The following is a 14,968-nucleotide window of genomic DNA, read 5'->3' as shown; positions in this document are numbered from 1 at the left end:
CAATAATAAAGTGGTTATTATAATATCTTTGTGTTTATGATAAATGTTTGCATACCATGCTATAATTGTATTAACCAAAACATTGATACATCTGTGTTATGTAAACAACAAGGAGTCCCTAGTAAGCCTCTTGTATAACTAGCTTGTTGATTAATGGATGGTCATGGTTTCGTGATCATGAACATTGGATGTTATTAATAACAAGGTTATTTCATTGGTTGAATGATATAATGGACACACACCCAAATGAGCGTAGCATAAGATCAAGTCATTAAGTTGAATTTGCTATAAGCTTTTGATACATAGTTGCCTTAGTCCTTCGACCATGAGATCATGTAAATCACTTACACCGGAAGGGTACTTTGATTACATCAAACGCCATTGCGTAAATGGGTGGTTATAAAGATGGGATTAAGTATTCGGAAAGTGTGAGTTGAGGCATATGGATCAATAGTGGGATTTGTCCATCCTGATGACAGATAGATATACTCTGGGCCCTCTCGGTGGAATATCGTCTGATTAGCTTGCAAGCATATGATTGGATTATAAGAGATTACATACCACGGTACGAGTAAAGAGTACTTGTCGGTAACGAGGTTGAACGAGGTATGGAGATACCGATGATCAAACCACGGACAAGTAAAATATCGTGTGACAAAGGGAATTGGCATCGTATGTAAATGGTTCAATCGATCACTAAGTCATCGTTGAATATGTGGGAGCCATTATGGATCTCCAGATCCCGCTATTGGTTATTGCCCGGAGAGGAGTCTCTACCACTCCTCCGCTGAGCGCTGGAACGGGGAGAGGAAGGGGCTTCATCGACACCGTACGCGCGATCGAGTAAGGAAGTGCTGCCGGATTGCAGCACCGGAACGATCGTCTACACCAACAACGAGATTAATCTCGTAGGCTTTGGAATCTTCGAGGGTTAGTCTCATCTTCATCTCGTTGCTCCGATCTTGTAGATTAGATCTTGGGTGTTCCATAGATTAGATCTTGGATTTATTCGTCTTTGCGGTAGGAATTTTTTTGTTTTCTATGCAACGAACCCCATCAGCAAGGTGAAGGTCAACATACACCATGTACTTAATGCAGACGAGTTTTACACTTAGTTGAAACTTTTTTTTTGCAATGTTGATGGAACCCACAAACATACTAGGAGTTGGAAGCATCAGGACCTACGACCAAGTCGACCTATATTTCTACATGAAGTAACAACACCACGGCAGTTAGGTCAACCTTAAATATCATTAGGAGTCTGATTCTAAATCTGGCTCACTTGAATAAAAACCCAGAAGAAGGATAATATCAAGGTTCTAGTCCCATCAAGACATTTGTAAGTAGATTTTGACCAAAATCATACATAGATGAATATAGTGCAAGTGGAGAGGTCATTGTATTTTTTTATTATAATCCTTTAGAAAAAACTAACAAGAGCATATGAGATAGTGAAAACAATATAAGAAAATCACAAGCTACACTAAACATGTGTTCACAGAACAAGCAACACAACCCATTGTCCAAGGTCACTCAAATGTCAAAATTAAGCAATCAAAATGCCAGGTTTGCCACCGCCCAAGAAGATTTTCTAAATTTGTGTTGTAGTTCATGACTATGCAAAATCCCTACACATAATTCTATCCTACATTAGATGAAACAAGTATAACCATAATTGGCAGGAATGCACTGTTCGGACTACAACATGTAGTCGACCAGCGCCCCTCATAGTCCTTGTAGCTTTTCGGAAAAAAAACCCGCGCCACCATTACCATCTAGCTCAGGTCAGCATGCTAAGATGTGATTTTTCTGTGTACAACATAGTTGATGCGTATAGTTGGGGTTATGGCGCCAAATCGGGTTATGCCACGCCAATTGGGTTATATGTCACTGACATATGTCACCGACAGATCACTCGCTTAAGATGGGTCACTCTCACATAGAGACAACTGGTGCTTACGATATGATGAATGATAGCCGTTAGAGGTGGTGTTTTTTTTAAAGATAACCAATTTCTTTTTAACTAGAGCTTCCTGAATGATTTATAGGTGATTGTCATTAGAGAGATTCTGGTGGACAATCACCTATTTTCGGCCACAAATTATTAGGTACATGTGGGACCCCTGGCAACTAGGATGCCATGGACCTACGGTTGCTAGGCCCATAGTGGCCTCACCAAAACAATCACTCGGGGAGGCTACTCCCGAGTGAGGCTCCACAAGTTATAAACCCTCTTGGAGACATCAAGCTGGAGCGGAAGACATGCTCGGGGAGGAACTCCCTCGCGGAGGTTCCCGAGCCACCAGCCTCTCCAAGTCAGAGAGTCTCCCTTGAAGGCGATAAGATCAACTAAGGAGCTTTGGATTCCCCCTCACAAGGCCTGCAACAAGGACATGCAGAGTAGGATCCCAGGCTACAAGACAAGCAAGACTAGCATCGCACATGTCATGGCTGAGCTCAAAAGCTCCGTCCTGAGGAGGCGAGATTTCATTGCCTCTTTGGTGATTAAAGCGGGCTCGACGAGGACCAAAGGACCAAGACCCTGCCCTTGCCTCTTTAGTGCAAGGCTGGGTGGACGACACAAGCTGCCAGAGGAGGCGTCATTGACGACCTCAGCGTCTGCCATGGACCGGCACTTTAATCGGCCATGAACTATGTCCGTCCTGTAAAGGGTGGGGGAGTTTCCCACCCTCGGTTTGGAGATGTGGAAACCCTTCCCCCTCAAGATATTTTAGGGGAAGAGGAACAACTCCTCTATAAAAGGACTAGCCTTGCTAGCGTAGAGCGGGAAGATCCAGAGCGACCGCAAACCCTAGACATATGTACGGTCATCTTCTCCATTGTGACCTACAGTACATCCACCAAAGCAGGACGTAGGGGTTTTACCTCTCCGAGGACCCTGAACCTAGGTAACTGCCGTGTCTCTCTCTGCAGTGCCCGCCTCGGTAAGGTGACGACGTGATCTTGAGTTCCCTGTGTTCGAACCTCTCGGGTTCGGTGATACATGTGTTCCTTTGCGGACACGAATCTCCGGCAGTACATCTTTTACCAACTTTCGACGATTTTTTGTTTGTTCATGCATGATTGTATATTGCAAAGATTATGGCCAGTGATAATAGTGTTTTCCAGCAAGTGAATACGTGACTTAAGACCACAAATGTATATGGTTTCTCAAAATATGGACACGTCTAAATAAAATACACTATGCGGCTATGCGCTGATAGGATCAAAATGTCTATCGGGGAGCTACTACTAAGTGAGCGAATGCCCACAACAATGAATTAATGTCCACATGCTCCACATCAAAGTATCCATCAGATGGTTGTTGCAACATATCGTACTCAACATAATAGTGTTCCTATTCAAGAGTGTGAATAAGATGCAATGTGATCATAATACACAAATGATTCATCTTGCCTATCCATGGTCGAACAAGAAGTAGAGCCTTGTTGTTACTAGCCTACTAGCTAGGTTCACATGAGAATACATCACATAAACAATGTGCATGAGTTAATTGTGCACTTCGTCGAAACTTCTTTTGCAATGCCGATGATAGACAATAACATCATAGGACTTAGAAGCATCATCATCTTCGCACCAACTTGGGCAACTTGGTTTTGGATGTCCTCGAATTTTTAATATTGTTAGCCCATTTGTTCGGTATGGATGAGTGCTTAGCTTTGCTTGACATTTTTGAATAATCAACATAATATGGCAATATGCACCTATCAATGCAAAGATCGGGGACCCTCCACCGTTTCAAAGAAAAACCCTGTAATTATACAAAGTAATGACAAAGTGATTTCTAGATGAGAATGGATCTTCTTTGGGAATTATATATGAAGTAACAACGAGTATGCATAGTCTGGTGGAAACACAAGATCCCTGATCAGGAAATATCGATACATGCCTACGCCGTGCCCTTGTTAAAAGGTGGCAACTTGAAGCTTGGTTTTTAGGATGAAAATTTGACCGGTGATCATCGGTGCACGTACAATTGGACTCGTGATCGTCGGTGCATGTGCGACAATCCCTTCTTGAAGGATTGGCCTAGCACTTGCGTAATTTTCATTTCTTTCGGCCTTTTATCATAGGATTTGTGGTAACCTAGTGGAGTTATTATCATGAGGCATTCATCTCTCGGTGTTTTCTCGTATCTGGTCAACTTTGCTCAGTTTCGATGTCATGCCTTGCATGGATTTAGTAACATATGGTCATGTGCATCAAACAATGCAGAGATCAAGAGGGTTATCCTCCTTTTTGAAAAAATGGAATGCACTCATGAGCCTTTGAGAATTTCCTGAAATTGATTCTTAAATGGGCCAATGCCCGCCAATTTCTAACGGTTCACTCCTAAGATATCGTTCTGGATACTTGTCATGGATGTTGCTTAAGTTGTTTCATATTGTGCGTTACTTTCAAATGTCGATATCGAATTAATTGTATAGTTTAAAATTTATTAGCAGTGTTGGGTGATCTTTTACATCTGCTGTTATATAGACATCGAATGTCAAGATGTATGCACCAAAAAAATTGTTAGAATTTTCTAAAATTTATATGACGTTTAAAATGCGTTTGAAGAACCAGGAGCATATGCTCTCAGGTGCGAAAACGTCTGTCATGCCAAAGCCTATTAATTTCCAACGGTAAGCTAGTAAGACCCCACCGATGTTCCTTAAGTTGTTGCATGTTGTGTGTGTTAGAATATGTGTCGTGTACGTGTTATCATATGTAACCAACCCGAGATATAAGTGTTTGGACAGAGTTCTTACCTGTATCGGATCTGTTTAAGATCCTCTTCTTGTACGCGACGCCAGGGGAAATTCCTGGCCCATATAAACACGTACACGTGCCCGAGACAAAGGGAAACGCTTCCAAACAAATCTACCAAACTTACATGGTATCAGAGCTCCTCTTCTTCGACGAGATCTAGCGATCATGACGACGCCGGCGGCTTTGCCGAATCTATTTGCGTCGCAAGTCACCGAGAAGCTGACAGGGGAGAACTATCTCCTCTGGAAAGCCCAAGTGCTTCCAGCAATCCGCGGGGCTCGACTCATCGGGTACCTGGATGGATCGATCGCTGCACCTGAGGAAAAACTCCAAGGGAAGGAGAAGGACTCGTCTTCATCAGCTGAAAATCCAGCGTATGCTGACTGGATTGCGATGGACCAACACATCCTGTCATACTTGATCAACACCCTCTCCAAGGAGGTCCTGACCCAGGTTATCTCGAAAACCACGTCGCATGAAGCCTGGAGCGCGCTGGAGAACATGTTCTCGTCTCAGTCAAGATCGCGGATCAATAATCTGCAGATTCAGCTCGCCAAAGCCTCCAAGGGAAACATGACTATCGCCGCATACTTCGCCAAGATGACAAGGTTTGCCGATGAGCTCGCTGCAGCTGGGAAGCCGCTCGCTGAGGATGAAGTGGTGTCGTATATCCTGGCAGGACTAGAAGGCGACTACAACTCGCTGGTCGCCGCCATTGACGCACAGAAGGAGCAGATCACCCTGGATGATTTGTATGCGCGGATGTCTAATTATGACGCGCGCAATGCTCTGCTCGGAGAAGCAGGGATTACAGAAGGGTTCAAGTCTTCGGCAAACGCTGCAGCACGAGGACGCGTCAACTACAACTACTGTGGTGGACGCGGAGCACAGCGTGGAGGCCGTGGTGGTCGCAATGGCGGCTACGGGAATCGAGGAGGCCGCCACTTCAACAACAAAAATCGTGGTGGTCGCAATGGTGGGCGTGATCGACCCACATGCCAGATGTGGGAAACCTGGCCACGCTGCTACTGAATGTTGGCATCGGTATGAGGAAGACTATGAACCTGAAGAAAGGGTGGTTGGCTCCGCCAGCACATCCTCATATGGAATAGATACAAACTGGTACACCGATAGTGGAGCTACGGACCACATCACCGGAGAGCTTGAGAAGATGCCCGTCCGGGAAAAATACAGAGGACAAGAACAAGTGCACAATGCTAATGGAGCAGGTATGGAAATTAGTCATATTGGTCAATCATTTATTTCGCACTCCCCGTAAAAATCTGAAAGTTAAGAATATTTTGCATGTCCCTAGTACATAAAAGAATCTCCTTTCTGTTCATCGCCTCACTCTTGACAACAATATTTCATTGAGTTTCATCCATGGTTCTTTTTGATCAAGGATCAGGTCACGAAGAAAGTTTTGTTCAGAGGTAGATGTAGGCGTGGATTTTATCCCCTAGTTCCTCAAGATTGAAGATCAATTAAACAAGCTTTCAATGTCACCAAAATTCCCTCGTCAAGGTGGCATCGTCGTCTAGGGCATCCTTTTTTTTTCTATTGTTCAACGTGTGCTTAGGAGTAATAAGATTTCATCCTTAGATGATTCTAGTATAGATTCAGTTTGTGATTCATGTCAAAGAGCCAAAAGTCATCAATTGCCAAATCCTAGTTCTAGTAGTGTTTCAAAATTTCCCCTTGAGTTAATTTTCTCTGATGTATGGGGACCAGCTGCCACTTCTGTTGGCAGGTTTAGCTACTATGTAAGCTTTATTGATGATTTTAGCAAATATACATGGATCTATCTTATCAAAAAGAAGTCTGATGTTTTCCAAAATTTCCAAGCACTAGTTGAACGCCAGTTTGGGAGGAAAATTCTCTCCCTTCAATCTGACTGGGGTGGCGAGTATGAAAAACTAAATTCCTTTTTCAAAACTATTGGAATATCTCATCATGTGTCTTGTCCTCATGCTCATCAACAGAATGGTCAGCAGAACGCAAACATTGTCATATAGTAGAGATGGGTATAGCTCTCCTAGCAAATCCAGGGATGCCTCTAAAATTTTGGGATGAAGCTTTCCTTACAACAACTTATTTGATCAATTGACTCCCAAGTAAAACTATCAACTTTGACACACCCTATGAACGTCTCTTTCATACCAAACCTACCTATTCCTCCCTTCGTGTGTTTGGATGTGCATGTTGGCCTAATCTTCGACCTTATAATTCTCACAAGCTTGCTTTTCGCTCCACACAATGTGTGTTCTTAGGCTACAGTTCTCGCCATAAGGGTGTCAAATGCTTATAAGTCAAAACTGGTCGAGTCTATATCTCTAGGGATGTAGTATTTGATGAAACAGTTTTTCCGTTTCAATCTCTTCATCCTAATGCCGGTGCACTTCTTCGTAAAGAAATTCTGCTTCTTCCCTTATCTCTTCAACCTACCTCCGTCTTTGATCATGGGGATGTGAATAATGTTGATCAAAGGACTAATCCTGCTAATACTATTGCTAGTGATGGTGTGCAGAATTTTGCAGAAGAAAACGGTGAAAATCTGGCGCAAAACGGTGAAAATCCGGGCCAAAACAATGGTGAAGAAAGCGCTGGATCCGAGGTAGATCCGCCTGTCACACCTGGGCGTCAGACTGATGGATCCCCATGCAGATTTGCTCCGAGATCAATGCAGCTAGGCGGGTCAGGGTGCAGCGCCAGCAGCAGCGTCAGCGGGGGAATCTCCCGCACGTTCCACCAGCAGGAGCATGACACGTCGCAGACAAGCACGACTGTCTACTAGGAAAGCGACGTGCGATCTGCGGGCCAGGGGACAATTCGGCAGCGACAGACCCTAGCAGCATCGGATCTTCTGCACATGCAGATTCTGTGCAGTCTTCAGCAGAAAGTACAGGATCCTCTGCGGATCAAAATGCTGCAGCTACACGTATGACTACCAGGTTACAAAAAGGGATAAGTAATCCGAAAAAATTATTTCCTGGTATGATCAGATATGCTATGCTAACATCTACAGGTGAACCTGAAAGCTTAGATGATGCACTCAAAAGTGAAAAATGGAGGAATGCAATGGGAGAAGAATATGAAGCCTTGATGAAAAACAAAACGTGGCATTTGGTAGTAAAGGTAAAAATTTAATAGACTGCAAATGAGTCTATAGAATCAAGAAGAAAGCAGATGGTACTGTTGATAGGTATAAAGCTCGCCTAGTTGCGAAAGGCTTTAAGCAACGATATGGTATTGACTATGCAGACACTTTTAGTCCTGTAGTTAAAGCTGCTACTATTCGTTTGGTTTTATCTATTGTTGTTGCCAGAGGATAGAGCTTAAGACAGCTAGATGTACAGAACGCGTTTTTGCATGGTGTTCTGGAAGAAGAGTTATATATGAGGCAACCACCAGGATTTGAGGACAAGAGTGCACCTTCATATGTGCGCAAACTTGATAAGGCGTTATATGGTTTGAAACAAGCCCCCAGAGCATGGTATTCTCGTTTGAGCTCTAAGCTTCTTGATCTTGGTTTTGTGTCATCCAAATCTGATACATCACTGTTTATTTATAACAAGTCTGGTATAATCATCTATATGCTAGTCTATGTTGATGACATAATTGTCACTAGTTCCTCACAGAATGCAATTACAACATTATTGAAGGATTTGAGCTCACATTTTGCTCTTAAGGATCTTGGATATTTAAGCTTCTTTCTAGGGATAGAAGTGAATAAAATTAAAGAAGGAATAGTTTTGACACAACAAAAATATGCAACTGATTTGTTGGCTCGGGTTGGTATGAAAGGATGTAAGCCTTCACCGACTCCTCTCTCAACTACAGAAAAATTGTCTGCCTATGAAGGAGAACCTCTTGGATATGAGGATAGTACAAGGTATAGAAGTATTGTTGGAGGACTTCAATATTTAACACTTACCAGACCGGATATTGCTTTCTCTGTGAATAAAATTTGTCAGAATCTGCATGCACCTAGTACTGTTCATTGGACAACTGCTAAAAGGATTTTGAGATATATTCAGCATACCTCTAGCGTTGGTTTAGTCTTGAACAAAACATCATCTATGTTGGTGAGTGCATTTTCTGATGCAGACTGGGCTGGATGTCTCGATGACATACGATCAACAGGAGGATTTGCAATATTTTTGGGGTCTAATCTGATCTCATGGTGCGCAAAGAAGCAACCAACAGTGTCCAGATCAAGTACAGAAGCTGAATATAAGGCATTAGCAAATGCAACTGCAGAAGTTATCTGGGTTCAGTCATTGCTTGGTGACTTAGGTATTAAACAAAGAAAGATACCTTGTTTGTGGTGTGATAATCTTGGAGCAACTTATTTGTCTGCTAATCCAGTGTTTCATGCAAGAACAAAACATATAGAAATAGATTATCATTTTGTCAGAGAAAGAGTTGCCAACAGACAGTTGCAGATCAGATTTATTCATTCTGGAGATCAAGTTGCTGATGGATTCACAAAAGCATTGCCGACAAGAAGTTTAGAAGAGTTTAAATGTAATCTCAACTTAGCAAAGTTGTGATTAAGGGGGCTGTTAGAATATGTGTCGTGTACGTGTTATCATATGTAACCAACCCGAGATATAAGGGTTTGGACAGAGTTCTTACCTGTATCGGATCTGTTTAAGATCCTCTTCTTGTACGCCACGCCAGGGGCAATTCCTGGCCCATATAAACACGTACACGTGCCCGAGACAAAGGGCAATGCTTCCAAACAAATCTACCAAAATTACAGTGTGTGACTTTCTAATGTCGATACAAAATTAATTGTATAGTTTAAAGCTATTTTTTGCGGGTTATAGTTTAAAGCTTTATTAGTGGAGTTTAGTGTCTTTCCAGATCATAAGTACTCCCTCCATTCACAATTAGTTTGTGTTTTGGATTTAGTCAAAGTAAAATATTAACATTTATAATGTAAAATCTGTAGGATTAGAATCAGCATAAACTATATTTTCACACTGTATGCCTTCGTTATTATGGTTGTTCATAATTTTTTCCATATTTTTGTCAAACTTAAAAAAGTTCAACTTTGACTATATCAGAGGGAGTAATTAGATCCATCTAGCACTTGGGTATATCAGAGGGCGGTGGGAGCAACTTCTCGTTTGGCTTGCTCCCGTCCAGCACCAGCCATGCCATTCTCAGCCCCCACGTCGAATGCACCTCGAAATGACAATGCATGAACCATACACCTGCACACAGGCATACATACATAAATATCGACGAATTTGGTTCTTTGGGCTTGTGTTTCACGTGTAGATTGTATAATTATAACTATCGTTACTTGGGTTGTTGCAGAGGCTAGGTATAATTGGTATCTTTTGATATTAATATATTTCCTTTATCGAAAAATCGTTACCTGGGTTATCAGCAAGGAAGCGAATGGCCGCCCAACCGCCGGCTGGCACGCTTACGGTGTTCCGCTTGACGGGGTCAACGAGGTTGAACTTGGTTGGGTCGTTAGTCGGGTTATAGTTGCCGAACCCTTGCCCGACCACAAAGAAGTTGTAGCCATGAAGGTGCATGGGGTGGCTCTCGATCCCAATTACGCTCGTGTCCTGCATCACCAGCTCCACCGAGGTGTTGTACGGCAGCACGAGGAGCCTAGTCCCTGTGGCTAAGTTGGTGTTGTTCGGTGGCGTTCCTGTGTAGTTGAACGGCGAGAGCGGGATGGCCGGGAAGTCCGACTCGTAGACGCCTCTGGACTTGCCGGTGTAGTGCGACTGCAGGAGCGCCTTGGATGTTGGAAATAATCTAAACTAGTTAAGTTTGGGTTAATTTCCTGATAGTATATCGTGTTAGTTGAGTTCGTCTAGGACAATATATGTGTCCTGGTACTAGTAGGTCTAGCTGAGTTTGGTAAGTGCTCTACGTAGATGCAAGCCGAGTCTGTTTAGGACTTGAACTTGTCATCTACGTAGATTAGTTTAGTTCTAGTTCAGGCTGCATATGGTAAGTCAAAAGGCACCTGCTGTGTGCTCGTGGTATTGAGTTCATGTAGGTTTAGGAAGTCCAAATCGAGTAGAATTAGGACCAAGGTGTTTAGGTCGGTGGGTCTGTCCCTGGACGTGTATAAAAGCATGGGCAGGACGTGTAAGAAGTTGTACCGAGATATTGAGAAAATAAAGAAAAAGAACGGGCATGACACGTGCCCTTGGCGATAAGACTTTCTTGTTCGTGTGTTTGTGTAGTTTCATGTGATTGTTCCGTGGGCGATTCCCAACAATTGGTATCAGAGCGAGGTCGAAGATCTGAAGTTGTGCTTGCCCCGGGGAGGCGACCCTACTAGCGCCTCGGGGCGGGTGACCATCGCTCGGCGGAGCGGCCGGGTGGAGACGGTGACCAAGCTGTCGTCATTATGGCGGCGGGCGATCGTTGCTCAGCGGAGCGACACGGAAGGGACGACGGGGTGTTGTTGTCGGCGAGGCGGAGGTGGATGATCGTTGATGGGAGAGGTGGTGCCGAGGTGCGGTACGGGAGTCTCATCAAGATCGTCATCCAGAAGTTTTGTCAAGGTCGTCTTTGGAGGAGTTAGATGAGTCAAAGAGTCAAGTGTGTGCACGTCTGCACGTCGAGTCGGCGTCGAGTCTGTGAGTCGTCGTTGTGTCCAAGTGCTTATTTCTGTGAGGATCCGTTGCAGTTGAAGCGCGTCACGTTCGAGGAGTTGCCTGGGAGCAAGGATCGACGTGAGCGAAGACAAGGTGGCGAGGTGGCCATCTGCGTGTCTCGGTGAGAAGGTCAAGCTTGGCGTGTAGTGGGACAGTGACCAGTTAAATTAGTAACGACGTGAAGATTGATGGTGCGTCCAATCTTGCATGTTGCACGCGTAGATGCGACCGTGTGGGCTGGTAGTACGGATCATGCGTTGGAGTTGAGTCGACAAGCCGCGAATCTGCAGGGAGTCAAAACCAGAAAAAGTACGAGGAGATAACAAGTTTAGATTAGGGAGAGATTGTTGGAAATAATCTAAACTAGTTAAGTTTGGGTTAATTTCCTGATAGTATATCGTGTTAGTCGAGTTCGTCTAGGACAATATATGTGTCCTGGTACTAGTAGGTCTAGCTGAGTTTGGTAAGTGCTCTACGTAGATGCAAGCCGAGTCTGTTTAGGACTTGAACTTGTCATCTACGTAGATTAGTTTAGTTCTAGTTCAGGCTGCATATGGTAAGTCAAAAGGCACCTGCTGTGTGCTCGTGGTATTGAGTTCATGTAGGTTTAGGAAGTCCAAATCGAGTAGAATTAGGACCAAGGTGTTTAGGTCGGTGGGTCTGTCCCTGGACGTGTATAAAAGCATGGGCAGGACATGTAAGAAGTTGTACCGAGATATTGAGAAAATAAAGAAAAAGAACGGGCATGACACATGCCCTTGGCGATAAGACTTTCTTGTTCGTGTGTTTGTGTAGTTTCATGTGATTGTTCCGTGGGCGATTCCCAACAATGGAAGGGAGCACGAGGGAGACGTTGTTCACGGCGGCCGCGTACCTCGCGCCGTGGAGGCCCTGGCACGTCGTGTTCTTGGGGCACGGGAGCGTGCCCAGACCGATTGTGAAGAAGAACCGCCTGTCCACGAACTTCGGCACGGTCGCACGATACTGCGGCATGGCGAGGCTGCGGAGTCTGGTCGTGAAGCTGGTGACGAAGTCGGTGTCGTTGAAGAGCGGCAGGGTCGGCTTGAAGAGTGGCAAGTCTTTGTGAAAGGTTGATGCGGAAGGCGGCGAGCCGGCGGTTTGGTACTCGAGGATGCCGCTGACGGTGGTGTTGTCGAAGTAGGCGGGTGGTCGAACGACAGAGTAGGGCGCGACGGACATGTAGAAGCTAGCGCTGGGGTCGACCGGCTTGGCAGCGAGGAGGACGTTGGTGGTTTGGCCCGGGGAGATGACCAACGTCTCGACGGTGATCGGCTTGACGTAGACGGCATCGACCTCGACGACGGTGAGGGTGTGGTTGGCGACCGAGAAGAAGAGCTCGGCGTTGAGCGCTGCGTTGACGAGCCGCAGCAGGTACGTCTTCCCGGGCATCACCGTCAGCTTGAACGTGTCTTTGGCAGAGCAGTTGTAGAGCGGCCCAGGAAGGCCGTTAATGGTATATGCGTCGGAGATGTTCGGGGCTCCGCCCACTTTAAGCGCCTGGTTAATCACGTCATCCGTGTCCGCTGCCCACCACTCGCCAAAGATGATTGGGACCTCCTTGTGCGGTGCCGGGAACGGGTAGGGGACACCGAGCTTGGGAAGGATGACGATGGCGCCATAGACGGTGGAGCGGATCCATGAGATGTGCGCATGCCACCACAGCGTGCCGCGCTGCCCGGTGATGGTGAACGTACGTGTACACATACGTCTGACCCGTTTGGATCGGACACTGCGTGATGTACGCCGGCCCATCTGCCCAGCCCGTCCGCAGCTGCCGGATCCCGTGCCTGCCACATACAGTACTAGGAAAGCTAATGAGTATATAAATTCAGAAAAAAAAGAACACTTACTTCGATTCATAATAAATGTCGAATGATTTAAAGTTATACTGACTCACCAGTACTGTATTTATTATGTATTCGAGGGAGTAGTATATACTGCACTGCACAGTATATGAGTTATATAGGTCAGCGGAGCACGAGCGTACCAGTGAATTGTCATGTTGTGGGCGATGTTGTTGGTGACGCGGACGTGGACGCGGTCGCCTTCGTTCGCGATGATCTCCGGTCCCGGGAACTGCCCGTTCACCGTCGCGATGCTCTTCGTGCGGCACAGCCTCGTCATGTTCGCCATCTGCACCTGCACATCTCGATCCACAAGGGTTTTCAGCACCGATTGATCGATTAAGAATAGCGTGCGCGAGCGAAATTCTCGCTGCAGATTACCAAGAGAGGATGGAGACACATACATTGAAATCGTAGTGCCTGTTGATGCCCTGCGCTTGGATGATGAGCAGTGCCAGGGTTGCTGCCATGAGGACTAAGCATGGACCAAGACCGGACCATGAGATTGCGATCCTGCTCATGGTATCTTGAGCTCTGAAGCGAATGCGGAATAGAGCGACTATGTATTAGCCTCGATCGTATGCTGCGAGATGATGCGACTATGTATATGTATATCTCCCGATCGTGTAAGTCTGGCGTGCGGACCCGCGCATGAGTTCTGCTTTGCTGAGGCCATCTATATCTACCATGTTTGTCTGGTCTAATGCGGGGCCTGCGCTCGCTGTCCGGTTGTACCAAATCTGATCGTGGAGATGGAGCATCATTTAATTATTACGAGTGATTTCTTTTCGGTGGGTTGATATAAGGGTCTGAGAAATAAAGATAAGATTGAATGATATGTTTTGTGGAAATACTTTTGTACAATGTGTGTGGATGTTTTTGTCACTGTCCGTTGTGTTTTGAGATTCAGATAAAAGATGAGAAAGAAAGGAATCTTTCCATCTACCATGGCGAACACGAATCTCGAGAAATAAATGATGGTGACGGAAACACCCACACTCATGCATGCAAGTACAAAATCCACTATTTTTTGGCTTCAAGAAAAAAAGATATAATTGAATGGACATGAAATTAATTTCAAAATATGAGATACAGAACCATATACCCCCTCACATTTTCAAACTTTAGCCAAATCTATATCTCTTATAAAGCAAAACCCCATTAAAAGGCCATTTAAGTTGTCTATCTCAACATGCAAGCTATCCACATCATCCATTCTATTAGCCATCCAATTGTCCATGTCATCCTCCATTAACATTCATTAATACTCTACATGCAAGTAAGATCATCTATTTTTTAAGCCATCCAATTATCCACATCATCAACTTTTAGCCGCCAACTACATAACCATTAAAAGTCAATTTTTTTAAGTTAGCCTCTTGAATATTTACGCATCATGCATGTTCCTATAAATAATATCCTATTCCAATCAACTTATATCCTTTTATTTTTTACAAAATAGAGTTATCGGAGAAATTCCCGCTGCAACGCGCGAGGTATCCTTCTAGTATATATCAAAGAAAATGTCAACTACTATATGTTGGAGATATGCCCGAGAGGCAATAATAAAATAGTTATTGTTATATCTTAGTGTTCATGATAAATGTTTACACTCCATGCTATAATTGTATTAACCGGAAACATTAATACATGTGTGTTGTGTAAACAACCAGAGTCCCTAGTAAGCCTCTC

At 44.6% G+C, this 14,968-nt stretch overlaps 1 pseudogene; it reads right to left on the bottom strand.

The window, feature by feature from the left end:
• Positions 1–9,864: 9,864 nt before the first annotated feature.
• On the bottom strand, positions 9,865–13,782 carry LOC127326655 (laccase-4-like; annotated as a pseudogene).
• Between the last annotated feature and the right edge of the window lie 1,186 nt (positions 13,783–14,968).

This window comes from Lolium perenne, chromosome 7 (genome assembly GCF_019359855.2).
Source record: "Lolium perenne isolate Kyuss_39 chromosome 7, Kyuss_2.0, whole genome shotgun sequence".
In the NCBI taxonomy this organism is placed as follows: Eukaryota; Viridiplantae; Streptophyta; class Magnoliopsida; order Poales; family Poaceae; genus Lolium; species Lolium perenne.
Note: the sequence above shows the minus strand (reverse complement) of the source record. Positions and strands in the feature narration are given on the sequence as shown.